The following is a 16,172-nucleotide window of genomic DNA, read 5'->3' as shown; positions in this document are numbered from 1 at the left end:
GCTCAAAGGGAGTCAGGGTATGCTTCCTGGTAAGAGATGGGAGACGAGGAACACTTATTGATCTGGTGTAAAAACACATTTTCGAGGGGCACATAATATGGGGCTGCACAAGGTTGACAAGATTTTTAATGGATTGTTATTGCCCTTGAGTTTACAATTGCAATCAGTACTGTCTATTGGCAGAAGTGACATAACAAAGTTTCAAAGAAACAGAACTCTAGCACAACAGAATTCATTTTCTGCATTGGCCGGGAATCGGACCCGGGTCTCCCGCGTGGCAGGCGAGAATTCTACCACTGAACCACCAATGCTCAAGGTGGCGTGACACCTATGCTCACAGGGAGTGAGGGTATGCCTCCTGGTAAGATTTTTAATGGATTGTTATTGCCCTTGAGTTTACAATTGCAATCAGTACTGTCTATTGGCAGAAGTGACATAACAAAGTTTCAAAGAAACAGAACTCTAGCACACCAGAATTCATTTTCTGCATTGGCCGGGATTCAGACCCGGGTCTCCCGCGTGGCAGGCGAGAATTCTACCACTGAACCACCAATGCTCAAGGTGACGTAACACCTATGCTCACAGGCAGTGAGGGTATGCCTCCTGGTAAGAGATGGGAGACGAGGAACACATTGATCTTGAGTAAAAACACATTTTCGAGGGGCACATAACAAGGGGCTGCACAAGGTTGACAAGATTTTTAATGGATTGTTAATGCCCTTGAGTTTACAATTGTAATCAGTACTGTCTATTGGCAGAAGTGACATAACAAAGTTTCAAAGAAACAGAACTCTAGCACACCAGAATTCATTTTCTGCATTGGCCGGGAATCGGACCCGGGTCTCCCGCTTGGGAAGCGAGAATTCTACCACTGAACCACCAATGCTCTAGGTGATGTGACACCTATGCTCAAAGGGAGTCAGGGTATGCTTCCTGGTAAGAGATGGGAGACGAGGAACACTTATTGATCTGGTGTAAAAACACATTTTCGAGGGGCACATAATATGGGGCTGCACAAGGTTGACAAGATTTTTAATGGATTGTTATTGCCCTTGAGTTTACAATTGCAATCAGTACTGTCTATTGGAAGAAGTGACATAACAAAGTTTCAAAGAAACAGAACTCTAGCACCCCAGAATTCATTTTCTGCATTGGCCGGGAATCGGACCCGGGTCTCCCGCGTGGCAGGCGAGAATTCTACCACTGAACCACCAATGCTCAAGGTGACGTGACACCTATCTTCACAGGGAGTGAGGGTATGCCTCCTGGTAAGATTTTTAATGGATTGTTATTGCCCTTGAGTTTACAATTGCAATCAGTACTGTCTATTGGCAGAAGTGACATAACAAAGTTTCAAAGAAACAGAACTCTAGCACACCAGAATTAATTTTCTGCATTGGCTGGGAATCGGACCCGGGTCTCCCGCGTGGGAAGCGAGAATTCTACCACTGAACCACCAATGCTCTGGGTGATGTGACACCTAAGCTCAAAGGGAGTCAGGGTATGCTTCCTGGTAAGAGATGGGAGACGAGGAACACTTATTGATCTGGTGTAAAAACACATTTTCGAGGGGCACATAATAAGGGGCTGCACAAGGTTGACAAGATTTTTAATGGATTGTTATTGCCCTTGAGTTTACAATTGCAATCAGTACTGTCTATTGGCAGAAGTGACATAACAAAGTTTCAAAGAAACAGAACTCTAGCATACCAGAATTCATTTTCTGCATTGGCCGGGAATCTGACCCGGGTCTCCCGCTTGGGAAGCGAGAATTCTACCACTGAACCACCAATGCTCTAGGTGACGTGACACCTATGCTCACAGGGAGTCAGGGTATGCTTCCTGGTAAGAGATGGGAGACGAGGAACACTTATTGATCTGGTGTAAAAACACATTTTCGAGGGGCACATAATATGGGGCTGCACAAGGTTGACAAGATTTTAATGGATTGTTATTGCCCTTGAGTTTACAATTGCAATCAGTACTGTCTATTGGCAGAAGTGACATAACAAAGTTTCAAAGAAACAGAACTCTAGCACACCAGAATTAATTTTCTGCATTGGCCGGGAATCGGACCCAGGTCTCCCGCGTGGGAAGCAAGAATTCTACCACTGAACCACCAATGCTCTAGGTGATGTGACACCTATGCTCAAAGGGAGTCAGGGTATGCTTCCTGGTAAGAGATGGGAGACGAGGAACACTTATTGATCTGGTGTAAAAACACATTTTCGAGGGGCACATAATAAGGGGCTGCACAAGGTTGACAAGATTTTTAATGGATTGTTATTGCCCTTGAGTTTACAATTGCAATCAGTACTGTCTATTGGCAGAAGTGACAAAACAAAGTTTCAAAGAAACAGAACTCTAGCACACCAGAATTCATTTTCTGCATTGGCCGGGAATCGGACCCGGGTCTCCCGCGTGGCAGGCGAGAATTCTACCACTGAACCACCAATGCTCAAGGTGACGTGACACCTATGCTCACAGGCAGTGAGGGTAGCCTCCTGGTAAGAGATGGGAGACGAGGAACACATTGATCTTGAGTAAAAACATATTTTCGAGGGTCACATAATAAGGGGCTGCACAAGGTTGACAAGATTTTTAATGGATTGTTATTGCCCTTGAGTTTACAATTGCAATCAGTACTGTCTATTGGCAGAAGTGACATAACAAAGTTTCAAAGAAACAGAACTCTAGCACACCAGAATTCATTTTCTGCATTGGCCGGGAATCGGACCCGGGTCTCCCGCGTGGCAGGCGAGAATTCTACCACTGAACCACCAATGCTCAAGGTGACGTGACACCTATGCTCACAGGGAGTGAGGGTATGCCTCCTGGTAAGAGATGGGAGACGAGGAACACATTGATCTTGAGTAAAAACACATTTTCGAGGGGCACATAACAAGGGGCTGCACAAGGTTGACAAGATTTTTAATGGATTGTTATTGCCCTTGAGTTTACAATTGCAATCAGTACTGTCTATTGGCAGAAGTGACATAACAAAGTTTCAAAGAAACAGAACTCTAGCACACCAGAATTCATTTTCTGCATTGGCCGGGAATCTGACCCGGGTCTCCCGCTTGGGAAGCGAGAATTCTACCACTGAACCACCAATGCTCTAGGTGACGTGACACCTATGCTCACAGGGAGTCAGGGTATGCTTCCTGGTAAGAGATGGGAGACGAGGAACACTTATTGATCTGGTGTAAAAACACATTTTCGAGGGGCACATAACAAGGGGCTGCACAAGGTTGACAAGATTTTTAATGGATTGTTAATGCCCTTGAGTTTACAATTGCAATCAGTACTGTCTATTGGCAGAAGTGACATAACAAAGTTTCAAAGAAACAGAACTCTAGCACACCAGAATTCATTTTCTGCATTGGCCGGGAATCGGACCCGGGTCTCCCGCTTGGGAAGCGAGAATTCTACCACTGAACCACCAATGCTCTAGGTGATGTGGCACCTATGCTCAAAGGGAGTCAGGGTATGCTTCCTGGTAAGAGATGGGAGACGAGGAACACTTATTGATCTGGTGTAAAAACACATTTTCGAGGGGCACATAATATGGGGCTGCACAAGGTTGACAAGATTTTTAATGGATTGTTATTGCCCTTGAGTTTACAATTGCAATCAGTACTGTCTATTGGCAGAAGTGACATAACAAAGTTTCAAAGAAACAGAACTCTAGCACACCAGAATTCATTTTCTGCATTGGCCGGGAATCGGACCCGGGTCTCCCGCGTGGCAGGCGAGAATTCTACCACTGAACCACCAATGCTCAAGGTGACGTGACACCTATGCTCACAGGCAGTGAGGGTATGCCTCCTGGTAAGAGATGGGAGACGAGGAACACATGGATCTTGAGTAAAAACATATTTTCGAGGGTCACATAATAAGGGGCTGCACAAGGTTGACAAGATTTTTAATGGATTGTTATTGCCCTTGAGTTTACAATTGCAATCAGTACTGTCTATTGGCAGAAGTGACATAACAAAGTTTCAAAGAAACAGAACTCTAGCACACCAGAATTCATTTTCTGCATTGGCCGGGAATCTGACCCCGGTCTCCCGCTTGGGAAGCGAGAATTCTACCACTGAACCACCAATGCTCTAGGTGACGTGACACCTATGCTCACAGGGAGTCAGGGTATGCTTCCTGGTAAGAGATGGGAGACGAGGAACACTTATTGATCTGGTGTAAAAACACATTTTCGAGGGGCACATAACAAGGGGCTGCACAAGGTTGACAAGATTTTTAATGGATTGTTAATGCCCTTGAGTTTACAATTGCAATCAGTACTGTCTATTGGCAGAAGTGACATAACAAAGTTTCAAAGAAACAGAACTCTAGCACACCAGAATTCATTTTCTGCATTGGCCGGGAATCGGACCCGGGTCTCCCGCTTGGGAAGCGAGAATTCTACCACTGAACCACCAATGCTCTAGGTGATGTGGCACCTATGCTCAAAGGGAGTCAGGGTATGCTTCCTGGTAAGAGATGGGAGACGAGGAACACTTATTGATCTGGTGTAAAAACACATTTTCGAGGGGCACATAATATGGGGCTGCACAAGGTTGACAAGATTTTTAATGGATTGTTATTGCCCTTGAGTTTACAATTGCAATCAGTACTGTCTATTGGCAGAAGTGACATAACAAAGTTTCAAAGAAACAGAACTCTAGCACACCAGAATTCATTTTCTGCATTGGCCGGGAATCGGACCCGGGTCTCCCGCGTGGCAGGCGAGAATTCTACCACTGAACCACCAATGCTCAAGGTGACGTGACACCTATGCTCACAGGCAGTGAGGGTATGCCTCCTGGTAAGAGATGGGAGACGAGGAACACATGGATCTTGAGTAAAAACATATTTTCGAGGGTCACATAATAAGGGGCTGCACAAGGTTGACAAGATTTTTAATGGATTGTTATTGCCCTTGAGTTTACAATTGCAATCAGTACTGTCTATTGGCAGAAGTGACATAACAAAGTTTCAAAGAAACAGAACTCTAGCACACCAGAATTCATTTTCTGCATTGGCCGGGAATCTGACCTGGGTCTCCCGCTTGGGAAGCGAGAATTCTACCACTGAACCACCAATGCTCTAGGTGACGTGACACCTATGCTCACAGGGAGTCAGGGTATGCTTCCTGGTAAGAGATGGGAGACGAGGAACACTTATTGATCTGGTGTAAAAACACATTTTCGAGGGGCACATAACAAGGGGCTGCACAAGGTTGACAAGATTTTTAATGGATTGTTAATGCCCTTGAGTTTACAATTGCAATCAGTACTGTCTATTGGCAGAAGTGACATAACAAAGTTTCAAAGAAACAGAACTCTAGCACACCAGAATTCATTTTCTGCATTGGCCGGGAATCGGACCCGGGTCTCCCGCTTGGGAAGCGAGAATTCTACCACTGAACCACCAATGCTCTAGGTGATGTGGCACCTATGCTCAAAGGGAGTCAGGGTATGCTTCCTGGTAAGAGATGGGAGACGAGGAACACTTATTGATCTGGTGTAAAAACACATTTTCGAGGGGCACATAATATGGGGCTGCACAAGGTTGACAAGATTTTTAATGGATTGTTATTGCCCTTGAGTTTACAATTGCAATCAGTACTGTCTATTGGCAGAAGTGACATAACAAAGTTTCAAAGAAACAGAACTCTAGCACACCAGAATTCATTTTCTGCATTGGCCGGGAATCGGACCCGGGTCTCCCGCGTGGCAGGCGAGAATTCTACCACTGAACCACCAATGCTCAAGGTGACGTGACACCTATGCTCACAGGCAGTGAGGGTATGCCTCCTGGTAAGAGATGGGAGACGAGGAACACATGGATCTTGAGTAAAAACATATTTTCGAGGGTCACATAATAAGGGGCTGCACAAGGTTGACAAGATTTTTAATGGATTGTTATTGCCCTTGAGTTTACAATTGCAATCAGTACTGTCTATTGGCAGAAGTGACATAACAAAGTTTCAAAGAAACAGAACTCTAGCACACCAGAATTAATTTTCTGCATTGGCCGGGAATCGGACCCCGGTCTCCCGCGTGGGAAGCGAGAATTCTACCACTGAACCACCAATGCTCTAGGTGATGTGACACCTATGCTCAAAGGGAGTCAGGGTATGCTTCCTGGTAAGAGATGGGAGACGAGGAACACTTATTGATCTGGTGTAAAAACACATTTTCGAGGGGCACATAATATGGGGCTGCACAAGGTTGACAAGATTTTTAATGGATTGTTATTGCCCTTGAGTTTACAATTGCAATCAGTACTGTCTATTGGCAGAAGTGACATAACAAAGTTTCAAAGAAACAGAACTCTAGCACAACAGAATTCATTTTCTGCATTGGCCGGGAATCGGACCCGGGTCTCCCGCGTGGCAGGCGAGAATTCTACCACTGAACCACCAATGCTCAAGGTGGCGTGACACCTATGCTCACAGGGAGTGAGGGTATGCCTCCTGGTAAGATTTTTAATGGATTGTTATTGCCCTTGAGTTTACAATTGCAATCAGTACTGTCTATTGGCAGAAGTGACATAACAAAGTTTCAAAGAAACAGAACTCTAGCACACCAGAATTCATTTTCTGCATTGGCCGGGATTCAGACCCGGGTCTCCCGCGTGGCAGGCGAGAATTCTACCACTGAACCACCAATGCTCAAGGTGACGTAACACCTATGCTCACAGGCAGTGAGGGTATGCCTCCTGGTAAGAGATGGGAGACGAGGAACACATTGATCTTGAGTAAAAACACATTTTCGAGGGGCACATAACAAGGGGCTGCACAAGGTTGACAAGATTTTTAATGGATTGTTAATGCCCTTGAGTTTACAATTGTAATCAGTACTGTCTATTGGCAGAAGTGACATAACAAAGTTTCAAAGAAACAGAACTCTAGCACACCAGAATTCATTTTCTGCATTGGCCGGGAATCGGACCCGGGTCTCCCGCTTGGGAAGCGAGAATTCTACCACTGAACCACCAATGCTCTAGGTGATGTGACACCTATGCTCAAAGGGAGTCAGGGTATGCTTCCTGGTAAGAGATGGGAGACGAGGAACACTTATTGATCTGGTGTAAAAACACATTTTCGAGGGGCACATAATATGGGGCTGCACAAGGTTGACAAGATTTTTAATGGATTGTTATTGCCCTTGAGTTTACAATTGCAATCAGTACTGTCTATTGGAAGAAGTGACATAACAAAGTTTCAAAGAAACAGAACTCTAGCACCCCAGAATTCATTTTCTGCATTGGCCGGGAATCGGACCCGGGTCTCCCGCGTGGCAGGCGAGAATTCTACCACTGAACCACCAATGCTCAAGGTGACGTGACACCTATCTTCACAGGGAGTGAGGGTATGCCTCCTGGTAAGATTTTTAATGGATTGTTATTGCCCTTGAGTTTACAATTGCAATCAGTACTGTCTATTGGCAGAAGTGACATAACAAAGTTTCAAAGAAACAGAACTCTAGCACACCAGAATTAATTTTCTGCATTGGCTGGGAATCGGACCCGGGTCTCCCGCGTGGGAAGCGAGAATTCTACCACTGAACCACCAATGCTCTGGGTGATGTGACACCTATGCTCAAAGGGAGTCAGGGTATGCTTCCTGGTAAGAGATGGGAGACGAGGAACACTTATTGATCTGGTGTAAAAACACATTTTCGAGGGGCACATAATAAGGGGCTGCACAAGGTTGACAAGATTTTTAATGGATTGTTATTGCCCTTGAGTTTACAATTGCAATCAGTACTGTCTATTGGCAGAAGTGACATAACAAAGTTTCAAAGAAACAGAACTCTAGCATACCAGAATTCATTTTCTGCATTGGCCGGGAATCTGACCCGGGTCTCCCGCTTGGGAAGCGAGAATTCTACCACTGAACCACCAATGCTCTAGGTGACGTGACACCTATGCTCACAGGGAGTCAGGGTATGCTTCCTGGTAAGAGATGGGAGACGAGGAACACTTATTGATCTGGTGTAAAAACACATTTTCGAGGGGCACATAATATGGGGCTGCACAAGGTTGACAAGATTTTAATGGATTGTTATTGCCCTTGAGTTTACAATTGCAATCAGTACTGTCTATTGGCAGAAGTGACATAACAAAGTTTCAAAGAAACAGAACTCTAGCACACCAGAATTCATCTTCTGCATTGGCCGGGAATCGGACCCGGGTCTCCCGCGTGGCAGGCGAGAATTCTACCACTGAACCACCAATGCTCAAGGTGACGTGACACCTATCTTCACAGGGAGTGATGGTATGCCTCCTGGTAAGATTTTTAATGGATTGTTATTGCCCTTGAGTTTACAATTGCAATCAGTACTGTCTATTGGCAGAAGTGACATAACAAAGTTTCAAAGAAACAGAACTCTAGCACACCAGAATTCATTTTCTGCATTGGCCGGGAATCGGACCCGGGTCTCCCGCGTGGGAAGCGAGAATTCTACCACTGAACCACCAATGCTCTAGGTGATGTGACACCTATGCTCAAAGGGAGTCAGGGTATGCTTCCTGGTAAGAGCTGGGAGACGAGGAACACTTATTGATCTGGTGTAAAAACACATTTTCGAGGGGCACATAATATGGGGCTGCACAAGGTTGACAAGATTTTTAATGGATTGTTATTGCCCTTGAGTTTACAATTGCAATCAGTACTGTCTATTGGCAGAAGTGACATAACAAAGTTTCAAAGAAACAGAACTCTAGCGAACCAGAATTCATTTTCTGCATTGGCCGGGAATCGGACCCGGGTCTCCCGCGTGGCAGGCGAGAATTCTACCACTGAACCACCTATGCTCAAGGTGACGTGACACCTATGCTCACAGGCAGTGAGGGTATGCCTCCTGGTAATAGATGGGAGACGAGGAACACATTGATCTTGAGTAAAAACACATTTTCGAGGGGCACATAACAAGGGGCTGCACAAGGTTGACAAGATTTTTAATGGATTGTTATTGCCCTTGAGTTTACAATTGCAATCAGTACTGTCTATTGGCAGAAGTGACATAACAAAGTTTCAAAGAAACAGAACTCTAGCACACCAGAATTAATTTTCTGCATTGGCCGGGAATCGGACCCGGGTCTCCCGCGTGGGAAGCGAGAATTCTACCACTGAACCACCAATGCTCTAGGTGATGTGACACCTATGCTCAAAGGGAGTCAGGGTATGCTTCCTGGTAAGAGATGGGAGACGAGGAACACTTATTGATCTGGTGTAAAAACACATTTTCGAGGGGCACATAATAAGGGGCTGCACAAGGTTGACAAGATTTTTAATGGATTGTTATTGCCCTTGAGTTTACAATTGCAATCAGTACTGTCTATTGGCAGAAGTGACAAAACAAAGTTTCAAAGAAACAGAACTCCAGCACACCAGAATTCATTTTCTGCATTGGCCGGGAATCGGACCCGGGTCTCCCGCGTGGCAGGCGAGAATTCTACCACTGAACCACCAATGCTCAAGGTGACGTGACACCTATGCTCACAGGGAGTGAGGGTATGCCTCCTGGTAAGAGATGGGAGACGAGGAACACATTGATCTTGAGTAAAAACACATTTTCGAGGGGCACATAACAAGGGGCTGCACAAGGTTGACAAGATTTTTAATGGATTGTTATTGCCCTTGAGTTTACAATTGCAATCAGTACTGTCTATTGGCAGAAGTGACATAACAAAGTTTCAAAGAAACAGAACTCTAGCATACCAGAATTCATTTTCTGCATTGGCCGGGAATCTGACCCGGGTCTCCCGCTTGGGAAGCGAGAATTCTACCACTGAACCACCAATGCTCTAGGTGACGTGACACCTATGCTCACAGGGAGTCAGGGTATGCTTCCTGGTAAGAGATGGGAGACGAGGAACACATTGATCTTGAGTAAAAACACATTTTCGAGGGGCACATAACAAGGGGCTGCACAAGGTTGACAAGATTTTTAATGGATTGTTAATGCACTTGAGTTTACAATTGTAATCAGTACTGTCTATTGGCAGAAGTGACATAACAAAGTTTCAAAGAAACTGAACTCTAGCACACCAGAATTCATTTTCTGCATTGGCCGGGAATCGGACCCGGGTCTCCCGCTTGGGAAGCGAGAATTCTACCACTGAACCACCAATGCTCTAGGTGATGTGACACCTATGCTCAAAGGGAGTCAGGGTATGCTTCCTGGTAAGAGATGGGAGACGAGGAACACTTATTGATCTGGTGTAAAAACACATTTTCGAGGGGCACATAATATGGGGCTGCACAAGGTTGACAAGATTTTTAATGGATTGTTATTGCCCTTGAGTTTACAATTGCAATCAGTACTGTCTATTGGCAGAAGTGACATAACAAAGTTTCAAAGAAACAGAACTCTAGCACCCCAGAATTCATTTTCTGCATTGGCCGGGAATCGGACCCGGGTCTCCCGCGTGGCAGGCGAGAATTCTACCACTGAACCACCAATGCTCAAGGTGACGTGACACCTATCTTCACAGGGAGTGAGGGTATGCCTCCTGGTAAGATTTTTAATGGATTGTTATTGCCCTTGAGTTTACAATTGCAATCAGTACTGTCTATTGGCAGAAGTGACATAACAAAGTTTCAAAGAAACAGAACTCTAGCACACCAGAATTCATTTTCTGCATTGGCCGGGAATCGGACCCGGGTCTCCCGCGTGGGAAGCGAGAATTCTACCACTGAACCACCAATGCTCTAGGTGATGTGACACCTATGCTCAAAGGGAGTCAGGGTATGCTTCCTGGTAAGAGCTGGGAGACGAGGAACACTTATTGATCTGGTGTAAAAACACATTTTCGAGGGGCACATAATATGGGGCTGCACAAGGTTGACAAGATTTTTAATGGATTGTTATTGCCCTTGAGTTTACAATTGCAATCAGTACTGTCTATTGGCAGAAGTGACATAACAAAGTTTCAAAGAAACAGAACTCTAGCACACCAGAATTCATTTTCTGCATTGGCCGGGAATCAGACCCGGGTCTCCCGCGTGGCAGGCGAGAATTCTACCACTGAACCACCAATGCTCAAGGTGACGTAACACCTATGCTCACAGGCAGTGAGGGTATGCCTCCTGGTAAGAGATGGGAGACGAGGAACACATTGATCTTGAGTAAAAACACATTTTCGAGGGGCACATAACAAGGGGCTGCACAAGGTTGACAAGATTTTTAATGGATTGTTAATGCCCTTGAGTTTACAATTGTAATCAGTACTGTCTATTGGCAGAAGTGACATAACAAAGTTTCAAAGAAACAGAACTCTAGCACACCAGAATTCATTTTCTGCATTGGCCGGGAATCGGACCCGGGTCTCCCGCTTGGGAAGCGAGAATTCTACCACTGAACCACCAATGCTCTAGGTGATGTGACACCTATGCTCAAAGGGAGTCAGGGTATGCTTCCTGGTAAGAGATGGGAGACGAGGAACACTTATTGATCTGGTGTAAAAACACATTTTCGAGGGGCACATAATATGGGGCTGCACAAGGTTGACAAGATTTTTAATGGATTGTTATTGCCCTTGAGTTTACAATTGCAATCAGTACTGTCTATTGGCAGAAGTGACATAACAAAGTTTCAAAGAAACAGAACTCTAGCACCCCAGAATTCATTTTCTGCATTGGCCGGGAATCGGACCCGGGTCTCCCGCGTGGCAGGCGAGAATTCTACCACTGAACCACCAATGCTCAAGGTGACGTGACACCTATCTTCACAGGGAGTGAGGGTATGCCTCCTGGTAAGATTTTTAATGGATTGTTATTGCCCTTGAGTTTACAATTGCAATCAGTACTGTCTATTGGCAGAAGTGACATAACAAAGTTTCAAAGAAACAGAACTCTAGCACACCAGAATTCATTTTCTGCATTGGCCGGGAATCGGACCCGGGTCTCCCGCGTGGCAGGCGAGAATTCTACCACTGAACCACCAATGCTCAAGGTAACGTGACACCTATGCTCACAGGCAGTGAGGGTATGCCTCCTGGTAAGAGATGGGAGACGAGGAACACATTGATCTTGAGTAAAAACACATTTTCGAGGGGCACATAATAAGAGGCTGCACAAGGTTGACAAGATTTTTAATGGATTGTTATTGCCCTTGAGTTTACAATTGCAATCAGTACTGTCTATTGGCAGAAGTGACATAACAAAGTTTCAAAGAAACAGAACTCTAGCACACCAGAATTCATTTTCTGCATTGGCCGGGAATCGGACCCGGGTCTCCCGCTTGGGAAGCGAGAATTCTACCACTGAACCACCAATGCTCTAGGTGATGTGACACCTATGCTCAAAGGGAGTCAGGGTATGCTTCCTGGTAAGAGCTGGGAGACGAGGAACACTTATTGATCTGGTGTAAAAACACATTTTCGAGGGGCACATAATATGGGGCTGCACAAGGTTGACAAGATTTTTAATGGATTGTTATTGCCCTTGAGTTTACAATTGCAATCAGTACTGTCTATTGGCAGAAGTGACATAACAAAGTTTCAAAGAAACAGAACTCTAGCATACCAGAATTCATTTTCTGCATTGGCCGGGAATCTGACCCGGGTCTCCCGCTTGGGAAGCGAGAATTCTACCACTGAACCACCAATGCTCAAGGTGACGTGACACCTATCTTCACAGGGAGTGAGGGTATGCCTCCTGGTAAGATTTTTAATGGATTGTTATTGCCCTTGAGTTTACAATTGCAATCAGTACTGTCTATTGGCAGAAGTGACATAACAAAGTTTCAAAGAAACAGAACTCTAGCACCCCAGAATTCATTTTCTGCATTGGCCGGGAATCTGACCCGGGTCTCCCGCGTGGCAGGCGAGAAATCTACCACTGAACCACCAATGCTCAAGGTGACGTGACACCTATCTTCACAGGGAGTGAGGGTATGCCTCCTGGTAAGATTTTTAATGGATTGTTATTGCCCTTGAGTTTACAATTGCAATCAGTACTGTCTATTGGCAGAAGTGACATAACAAAGTTTCAAAGAAACAGAACTCTAGCACACCAGAATTCATTTTCTGCATTGGCCGGGAATCGGACCCGGGTCTCCCGCGTGGCAGGCGAGAATTCTACCACTGAACCACCAATGCTCAAGGTAACGTGACACCTATGCTCACAGGCAGTGAGGGTATGCCTCCTGGTAAGAGATGGGAGACGAGGAACACATTGATCTTGAGTAAAAACACATTTTCGAGGGGCACATAATAAGAGGCTGCACAAGGTTGACAAGATTTTTAATGGATTGTTATTGCCCTTGAGTTTACAATTGCAATCAGTACTGTCTATTGGCAGAAGTGACATAACAAAGTTTCAAAGAAACAGAACTCTAGCACACCAGAATTCATTTTCTGCATTGGCCGGGAATCGGACCCGGGTCTCCCGCTTAGGAAGCGAGAATTCTACCACTGAACCACCAATGCTCTAGGTGATGTGACACCTATGCTCAAAGGGAGTCAGGGTATGCTTCCTGGTAAGAGATGGGAGACGAGGAACACTTATTGATCTGGTGTAAAAACACATTTCGAGGGGCACATAATATGGGGCTGCACAAGGTTGACAAGATTTTTAATGGATTGTTATTGCCCTTGAGTTTACGATTGCAATCAGTACTGTCTATTGGCAGAAGTGACATAACAAAGTTTCAAAGAAACAGAACTCTAGCACAGGGAGTGAGGGTATGCCTCCTGGTAAGATTTTTAATGGATTGTTATTGCCCTTGAGTTTACAATTGCAATCAGTACTGTCTATTGGCAGAAGTGACATAACAAAGTTTCAAAGAAACAGACCTCTAGCACACCAGAATTCATTTTCTGCATTGGCCGGGAATCTGACCCGGATCTCCCGCTTGGGAAGCGAGAATTCTACCACTGAACCACCAATGCTCTAGGTGACGTTACACCTATGCTCACAGGGAGTCAGGGTATGCTTCCTGGTAAGAGATGGGAGACGAGGAACACTTATTGATCTGGTGTAAAAACACATTTTCGAGGGGCACATAATATGGGGCTGCACAAGGTTGACAAGATTTTTAATGGATTGTTATTGCCCTTGAGTTTACAATTGCAATCAGTACTGTCTATTGGCAGAAGTGACATAACAAAGTTTCAAAGAAACAGAACTCTAGACACCAGAATTCATCTTCTGCATTGGCCGGGAATCGGACCCGGGTCTCCCGCGTGGCAGGCGAGAATTCTACCACTGAATGAATTGGTAATAGATGGGAGACGAGGAACACATTGATCTTGAGTAAAAACACATTTTCGAGGGGCACATAACAAGGGGCTGCACAAGGTTGACAAGATTTTTAATGGATTGTTATTGCCCTTGAGTTTACAATTGCAATCAGTACTGTCTATTGGCACAAGTGACATAACAAAGTTTCAAAGAAACAGAACTCTAGCACACCAGAATTCATTTTCTGCATTGGCCAGGAATCGGACCCGGGTCTCCCGCGTGGCAGGCGAGAATTCTACCACTGAACCACCAATGCTCAAGGTGACGTGACACCTATGCTCACAGGCAGTGAGGGTATGCCTCCTGGTAATAGATGGGAGACGAGGAACACTTATTGATCTTGAGTAAAAACACATTTTCGAGGGGCACATAACAAGGGGCTGCACAAGGTTGACAAGATTTTTAATGGATTGTTATTGCCCTTGAGTTTACAATTGCAATCAGTACTGTCTATTGGCAGAAGTGACATAACAAAGTTTCAAAGAAACAGAACTCTAGCACAGGGAGTGAGGGTATGCCTCCTGGTAAGATTTTTAATGGATTGTTATTGCCCTTGAGTTTACAATTGCAATCAGTACTGTCTATTGGCAGAAGTGACATAACAAAGTTTCAAAGAAACAGACCTCTAGCACACCAGAATTCATTTTCTGCATTGGCCGGGAATCTGACCCGGATCTCCCGCTTGGGAAGCGAGAATTCTACCACTGAACCACCAATGCTCTAGGTGACGTGACACCTATGCTCACAGGGAGTCAGGGTATGCTTCCTGGTAAGAGATGGGAGACGAGGAACACTTATTGATCTGGTGTAAAAACACATTTTCGAGGGGCACATAATATGGGGCTGCACAATGTTGACAAGATTTTTAATGGATTGTTATTGCCCTTGAGTTTACAATTGCAATCAGTACTGTCTATTGGCAGAAGTGACATAACAAAGTTTCAAAGAAACAGAACTCTAGACACCAGAATTCATCTTCTGCATTGGCCGGGAATCGGACCCGGGTCTCCCGCGTGGCAGGCGAGAATTCTACCACTGAACCACCAATGCTCAAGGTGATGTGACACCTATGCTCACAGGGAGTGACGGTATGCCTCCTGGTAAGATTTTTAATGGATTGTTATTGCCCTTGAGTTTACAATTGCAATCAGTACTGTCTATTGGCAGAAGTGACATAACAAAGTTTCAAAGAAACAGAACTCTAGACACCAGAATTCATCTTCTGCATTGGCCGGGAATCGGACCCGGGTCTCCCGCGTGGCAGGCGAGAATTCTACCACTGAACCACCAATGCTCAAGGTGATGTGACACCTATGCTCACAGGGAGTGAGGGTATGCCTCCTGGTAAGATTTTTAATGGATTGTTATTGCCCTTGAGTTTACAATTGCAATCAGTACTGTCTATTGGCAGAAGTGACATAACAAAGTTTCAAAGAAACAGAACTCTAGCACACCAGAATTCCTTTTCTGCATTGGCCGGGAATCGGACCCGGGTCTCCCGCGTGGCAGGCGAGAATTCTACCACTGAACCACCAATGCTCAAGGTGACGTAACACCTATGTTCACAGGCAGTGAGGGTATGCCTCCTGGTAAGAGATGGGAGACGAGGAACACATTGATCTTGAGTAAAAACACATTTTCGAGGGGCACATAATAAGGGGCTGCACAAGGTTGACAAGATTTTTAATGGATTGTTATTGCCCTTGAGTTTACAATTGCAATCAGTACTGTCTATTGGCAGAAGTGACATAACAAAGTTTCAAAGAAACAGAACTCTAGCACACCAGAATTCATTTTCTGCATTGGCCAGGAATCGGACCCGGGTCTCCCGCGTGGCAGGCGAGAATTCTACCACTGAACCACCAATGCTCAAGGTGACGTGACACCTATGCTCACAGGCAGTGAGGGTATGCCT

The 16,172-nt window shown here is 45.2% G+C and overlaps 50 non-coding genes across 50 annotated transcripts; all 50 read right to left on the bottom strand.

Moving 5' to 3' along the window:
* Nucleotides 1-240: 240 nt before the first annotated feature.
* trnag-gcc (transfer RNA glycine (anticodon GCC)) lies at nt 241-311 on the bottom strand. The gene has a single exon. It is a non-coding gene; the product is annotated as a tRNA-Gly (tRNA).
* Nucleotides 312-485: 174 nt separating this feature from the next.
* On the bottom strand, nt 486-556 carry trnag-gcc (transfer RNA glycine (anticodon GCC)). The gene has a single exon. It is a non-coding gene; the product is annotated as a tRNA-Gly (tRNA).
* Nucleotides 557-815: 259 nt separating this feature from the next.
* Nucleotides 816-886, bottom strand: trnag-ccc (transfer RNA glycine (anticodon CCC)). Its single transcript has one exon. It is a non-coding gene; the product is annotated as a tRNA-Gly (tRNA).
* Nucleotides 887-1,147: 261 nt separating this feature from the next.
* On the bottom strand, nt 1,148-1,218 carry trnag-gcc (transfer RNA glycine (anticodon GCC)). Its single transcript has one exon. It is a non-coding gene; the product is annotated as a tRNA-Gly (tRNA).
* A 174-nt stretch (nt 1,219-1,392) lies between these two features.
* trnag-ccc (transfer RNA glycine (anticodon CCC)) lies at nt 1,393-1,463 on the bottom strand. The gene has a single exon. It is a non-coding gene; the product is annotated as a tRNA-Gly (tRNA).
* Nucleotides 1,464-1,724: 261 nt separating this feature from the next.
* Nucleotides 1,725-1,795, bottom strand: trnag-ccc (transfer RNA glycine (anticodon CCC)). Its single transcript has one exon. It is a non-coding gene; the product is annotated as a tRNA-Gly (tRNA).
* Nucleotides 1,796-2,055: 260 nt separating this feature from the next.
* trnag-ccc (transfer RNA glycine (anticodon CCC)) lies at nt 2,056-2,126 on the bottom strand. The gene has a single exon. It is a non-coding gene; the product is annotated as a tRNA-Gly (tRNA).
* A 261-nt stretch (nt 2,127-2,387) lies between these two features.
* Nucleotides 2,388-2,458, bottom strand: trnag-gcc (transfer RNA glycine (anticodon GCC)). Its single transcript has one exon. It is a non-coding gene; the product is annotated as a tRNA-Gly (tRNA).
* Nucleotides 2,459-2,716: 258 nt separating this feature from the next.
* Nucleotides 2,717-2,787, bottom strand: trnag-gcc (transfer RNA glycine (anticodon GCC)). The gene has a single exon. It is a non-coding gene; the product is annotated as a tRNA-Gly (tRNA).
* A 259-nt stretch (nt 2,788-3,046) lies between these two features.
* Nucleotides 3,047-3,117, bottom strand: trnag-ccc (transfer RNA glycine (anticodon CCC)). The gene has a single exon. It is a non-coding gene; the product is annotated as a tRNA-Gly (tRNA).
* Nucleotides 3,118-3,378: 261 nt separating this feature from the next.
* Nucleotides 3,379-3,449, bottom strand: trnag-ccc (transfer RNA glycine (anticodon CCC)). Its single transcript has one exon. It is a non-coding gene; the product is annotated as a tRNA-Gly (tRNA).
* A 261-nt stretch (nt 3,450-3,710) lies between these two features.
* trnag-gcc (transfer RNA glycine (anticodon GCC)) lies at nt 3,711-3,781 on the bottom strand. Its single transcript has one exon. It is a non-coding gene; the product is annotated as a tRNA-Gly (tRNA).
* Nucleotides 3,782-4,040: 259 nt separating this feature from the next.
* trnag-ccc (transfer RNA glycine (anticodon CCC)) lies at nt 4,041-4,111 on the bottom strand. Its single transcript has one exon. It is a non-coding gene; the product is annotated as a tRNA-Gly (tRNA).
* Nucleotides 4,112-4,372: 261 nt separating this feature from the next.
* Nucleotides 4,373-4,443, bottom strand: trnag-ccc (transfer RNA glycine (anticodon CCC)). Its single transcript has one exon. It is a non-coding gene; the product is annotated as a tRNA-Gly (tRNA).
* A 261-nt stretch (nt 4,444-4,704) lies between these two features.
* trnag-gcc (transfer RNA glycine (anticodon GCC)) lies at nt 4,705-4,775 on the bottom strand. The gene has a single exon. It is a non-coding gene; the product is annotated as a tRNA-Gly (tRNA).
* Nucleotides 4,776-5,034: 259 nt separating this feature from the next.
* On the bottom strand, nt 5,035-5,105 carry trnag-ccc (transfer RNA glycine (anticodon CCC)). The gene has a single exon. It is a non-coding gene; the product is annotated as a tRNA-Gly (tRNA).
* A 261-nt stretch (nt 5,106-5,366) lies between these two features.
* On the bottom strand, nt 5,367-5,437 carry trnag-ccc (transfer RNA glycine (anticodon CCC)). The gene has a single exon. It is a non-coding gene; the product is annotated as a tRNA-Gly (tRNA).
* A 261-nt stretch (nt 5,438-5,698) lies between these two features.
* Nucleotides 5,699-5,769, bottom strand: trnag-gcc (transfer RNA glycine (anticodon GCC)). The gene has a single exon. It is a non-coding gene; the product is annotated as a tRNA-Gly (tRNA).
* Nucleotides 5,770-6,028: 259 nt separating this feature from the next.
* Nucleotides 6,029-6,099, bottom strand: trnag-ccc (transfer RNA glycine (anticodon CCC)). Its single transcript has one exon. It is a non-coding gene; the product is annotated as a tRNA-Gly (tRNA).
* Nucleotides 6,100-6,360: 261 nt separating this feature from the next.
* On the bottom strand, nt 6,361-6,431 carry trnag-gcc (transfer RNA glycine (anticodon GCC)). Its single transcript has one exon. It is a non-coding gene; the product is annotated as a tRNA-Gly (tRNA).
* Nucleotides 6,432-6,605: 174 nt separating this feature from the next.
* Nucleotides 6,606-6,676, bottom strand: trnag-gcc (transfer RNA glycine (anticodon GCC)). The gene has a single exon. It is a non-coding gene; the product is annotated as a tRNA-Gly (tRNA).
* Nucleotides 6,677-6,935: 259 nt separating this feature from the next.
* trnag-ccc (transfer RNA glycine (anticodon CCC)) lies at nt 6,936-7,006 on the bottom strand. Its single transcript has one exon. It is a non-coding gene; the product is annotated as a tRNA-Gly (tRNA).
* Nucleotides 7,007-7,267: 261 nt separating this feature from the next.
* trnag-gcc (transfer RNA glycine (anticodon GCC)) lies at nt 7,268-7,338 on the bottom strand. The gene has a single exon. It is a non-coding gene; the product is annotated as a tRNA-Gly (tRNA).
* A 174-nt stretch (nt 7,339-7,512) lies between these two features.
* Nucleotides 7,513-7,583, bottom strand: trnag-ccc (transfer RNA glycine (anticodon CCC)). Its single transcript has one exon. It is a non-coding gene; the product is annotated as a tRNA-Gly (tRNA).
* Nucleotides 7,584-7,844: 261 nt separating this feature from the next.
* Nucleotides 7,845-7,915, bottom strand: trnag-ccc (transfer RNA glycine (anticodon CCC)). The gene has a single exon. It is a non-coding gene; the product is annotated as a tRNA-Gly (tRNA).
* Nucleotides 7,916-8,175: 260 nt separating this feature from the next.
* trnag-gcc (transfer RNA glycine (anticodon GCC)) lies at nt 8,176-8,246 on the bottom strand. Its single transcript has one exon. It is a non-coding gene; the product is annotated as a tRNA-Gly (tRNA).
* Nucleotides 8,247-8,420: 174 nt separating this feature from the next.
* trnag-ccc (transfer RNA glycine (anticodon CCC)) lies at nt 8,421-8,491 on the bottom strand. The gene has a single exon. It is a non-coding gene; the product is annotated as a tRNA-Gly (tRNA).
* Nucleotides 8,492-8,752: 261 nt separating this feature from the next.
* Nucleotides 8,753-8,823, bottom strand: trnag-gcc (transfer RNA glycine (anticodon GCC)). Its single transcript has one exon. It is a non-coding gene; the product is annotated as a tRNA-Gly (tRNA).
* Nucleotides 8,824-9,082: 259 nt separating this feature from the next.
* trnag-ccc (transfer RNA glycine (anticodon CCC)) lies at nt 9,083-9,153 on the bottom strand. Its single transcript has one exon. It is a non-coding gene; the product is annotated as a tRNA-Gly (tRNA).
* A 261-nt stretch (nt 9,154-9,414) lies between these two features.
* trnag-gcc (transfer RNA glycine (anticodon GCC)) lies at nt 9,415-9,485 on the bottom strand. Its single transcript has one exon. It is a non-coding gene; the product is annotated as a tRNA-Gly (tRNA).
* A 259-nt stretch (nt 9,486-9,744) lies between these two features.
* trnag-ccc (transfer RNA glycine (anticodon CCC)) lies at nt 9,745-9,815 on the bottom strand. The gene has a single exon. It is a non-coding gene; the product is annotated as a tRNA-Gly (tRNA).
* A 259-nt stretch (nt 9,816-10,074) lies between these two features.
* Nucleotides 10,075-10,145, bottom strand: trnag-ccc (transfer RNA glycine (anticodon CCC)). The gene has a single exon. It is a non-coding gene; the product is annotated as a tRNA-Gly (tRNA).
* A 261-nt stretch (nt 10,146-10,406) lies between these two features.
* On the bottom strand, nt 10,407-10,477 carry trnag-gcc (transfer RNA glycine (anticodon GCC)). Its single transcript has one exon. It is a non-coding gene; the product is annotated as a tRNA-Gly (tRNA).
* A 174-nt stretch (nt 10,478-10,651) lies between these two features.
* Nucleotides 10,652-10,722, bottom strand: trnag-ccc (transfer RNA glycine (anticodon CCC)). Its single transcript has one exon. It is a non-coding gene; the product is annotated as a tRNA-Gly (tRNA).
* A 261-nt stretch (nt 10,723-10,983) lies between these two features.
* trnag-gcc (transfer RNA glycine (anticodon GCC)) lies at nt 10,984-11,054 on the bottom strand. Its single transcript has one exon. It is a non-coding gene; the product is annotated as a tRNA-Gly (tRNA).
* Nucleotides 11,055-11,313: 259 nt separating this feature from the next.
* Nucleotides 11,314-11,384, bottom strand: trnag-ccc (transfer RNA glycine (anticodon CCC)). Its single transcript has one exon. It is a non-coding gene; the product is annotated as a tRNA-Gly (tRNA).
* Nucleotides 11,385-11,645: 261 nt separating this feature from the next.
* Nucleotides 11,646-11,716, bottom strand: trnag-gcc (transfer RNA glycine (anticodon GCC)). Its single transcript has one exon. It is a non-coding gene; the product is annotated as a tRNA-Gly (tRNA).
* A 174-nt stretch (nt 11,717-11,890) lies between these two features.
* trnag-gcc (transfer RNA glycine (anticodon GCC)) lies at nt 11,891-11,961 on the bottom strand. The gene has a single exon. It is a non-coding gene; the product is annotated as a tRNA-Gly (tRNA).
* Nucleotides 11,962-12,220: 259 nt separating this feature from the next.
* Nucleotides 12,221-12,291, bottom strand: trnag-ccc (transfer RNA glycine (anticodon CCC)). Its single transcript has one exon. It is a non-coding gene; the product is annotated as a tRNA-Gly (tRNA).
* A 261-nt stretch (nt 12,292-12,552) lies between these two features.
* trnag-ccc (transfer RNA glycine (anticodon CCC)) lies at nt 12,553-12,623 on the bottom strand. Its single transcript has one exon. It is a non-coding gene; the product is annotated as a tRNA-Gly (tRNA).
* Nucleotides 12,624-12,797: 174 nt separating this feature from the next.
* Nucleotides 12,798-12,868, bottom strand: trnag-gcc (transfer RNA glycine (anticodon GCC)). Its single transcript has one exon. It is a non-coding gene; the product is annotated as a tRNA-Gly (tRNA).
* Nucleotides 12,869-13,042: 174 nt separating this feature from the next.
* Nucleotides 13,043-13,113, bottom strand: trnag-gcc (transfer RNA glycine (anticodon GCC)). The gene has a single exon. It is a non-coding gene; the product is annotated as a tRNA-Gly (tRNA).
* A 259-nt stretch (nt 13,114-13,372) lies between these two features.
* trnar-ccu (transfer RNA arginine (anticodon CCU)) lies at nt 13,373-13,443 on the bottom strand. The gene has a single exon. It is a non-coding gene; the product is annotated as a tRNA-Arg (tRNA).
* Nucleotides 13,444-13,834: 391 nt separating this feature from the next.
* On the bottom strand, nt 13,835-13,905 carry trnag-ccc (transfer RNA glycine (anticodon CCC)). The gene has a single exon. It is a non-coding gene; the product is annotated as a tRNA-Gly (tRNA).
* A 537-nt stretch (nt 13,906-14,442) lies between these two features.
* On the bottom strand, nt 14,443-14,513 carry trnag-gcc (transfer RNA glycine (anticodon GCC)). The gene has a single exon. It is a non-coding gene; the product is annotated as a tRNA-Gly (tRNA).
* Nucleotides 14,514-14,905: 392 nt separating this feature from the next.
* trnag-ccc (transfer RNA glycine (anticodon CCC)) lies at nt 14,906-14,976 on the bottom strand. Its single transcript has one exon. It is a non-coding gene; the product is annotated as a tRNA-Gly (tRNA).
* A 260-nt stretch (nt 14,977-15,236) lies between these two features.
* trnag-gcc (transfer RNA glycine (anticodon GCC)) lies at nt 15,237-15,307 on the bottom strand. Its single transcript has one exon. It is a non-coding gene; the product is annotated as a tRNA-Gly (tRNA).
* A 173-nt stretch (nt 15,308-15,480) lies between these two features.
* Nucleotides 15,481-15,551, bottom strand: trnag-gcc (transfer RNA glycine (anticodon GCC)). The gene has a single exon. It is a non-coding gene; the product is annotated as a tRNA-Gly (tRNA).
* Nucleotides 15,552-15,725: 174 nt separating this feature from the next.
* trnag-gcc (transfer RNA glycine (anticodon GCC)) lies at nt 15,726-15,796 on the bottom strand. Its single transcript has one exon. It is a non-coding gene; the product is annotated as a tRNA-Gly (tRNA).
* Nucleotides 15,797-16,055: 259 nt separating this feature from the next.
* trnag-gcc (transfer RNA glycine (anticodon GCC)) lies at nt 16,056-16,126 on the bottom strand. Its single transcript has one exon. It is a non-coding gene; the product is annotated as a tRNA-Gly (tRNA).
* Nucleotides 16,127-16,172: the final 46 nt, after the last annotated feature.

This window comes from Siphateles boraxobius, unplaced genomic scaffold, assembly GCF_051911475.1.
Source record: "Siphateles boraxobius isolate OS27281-9 unplaced genomic scaffold, OSU_SipBor_1 100, whole genome shotgun sequence".
In the NCBI taxonomy this organism is placed as follows: domain Eukaryota; kingdom Metazoa; phylum Chordata; class Actinopteri; order Cypriniformes; family Leuciscidae; genus Siphateles; species Siphateles boraxobius.
Note: the sequence above shows the minus strand (reverse complement) of the source record. Positions and strands in the feature narration are given on the sequence as shown.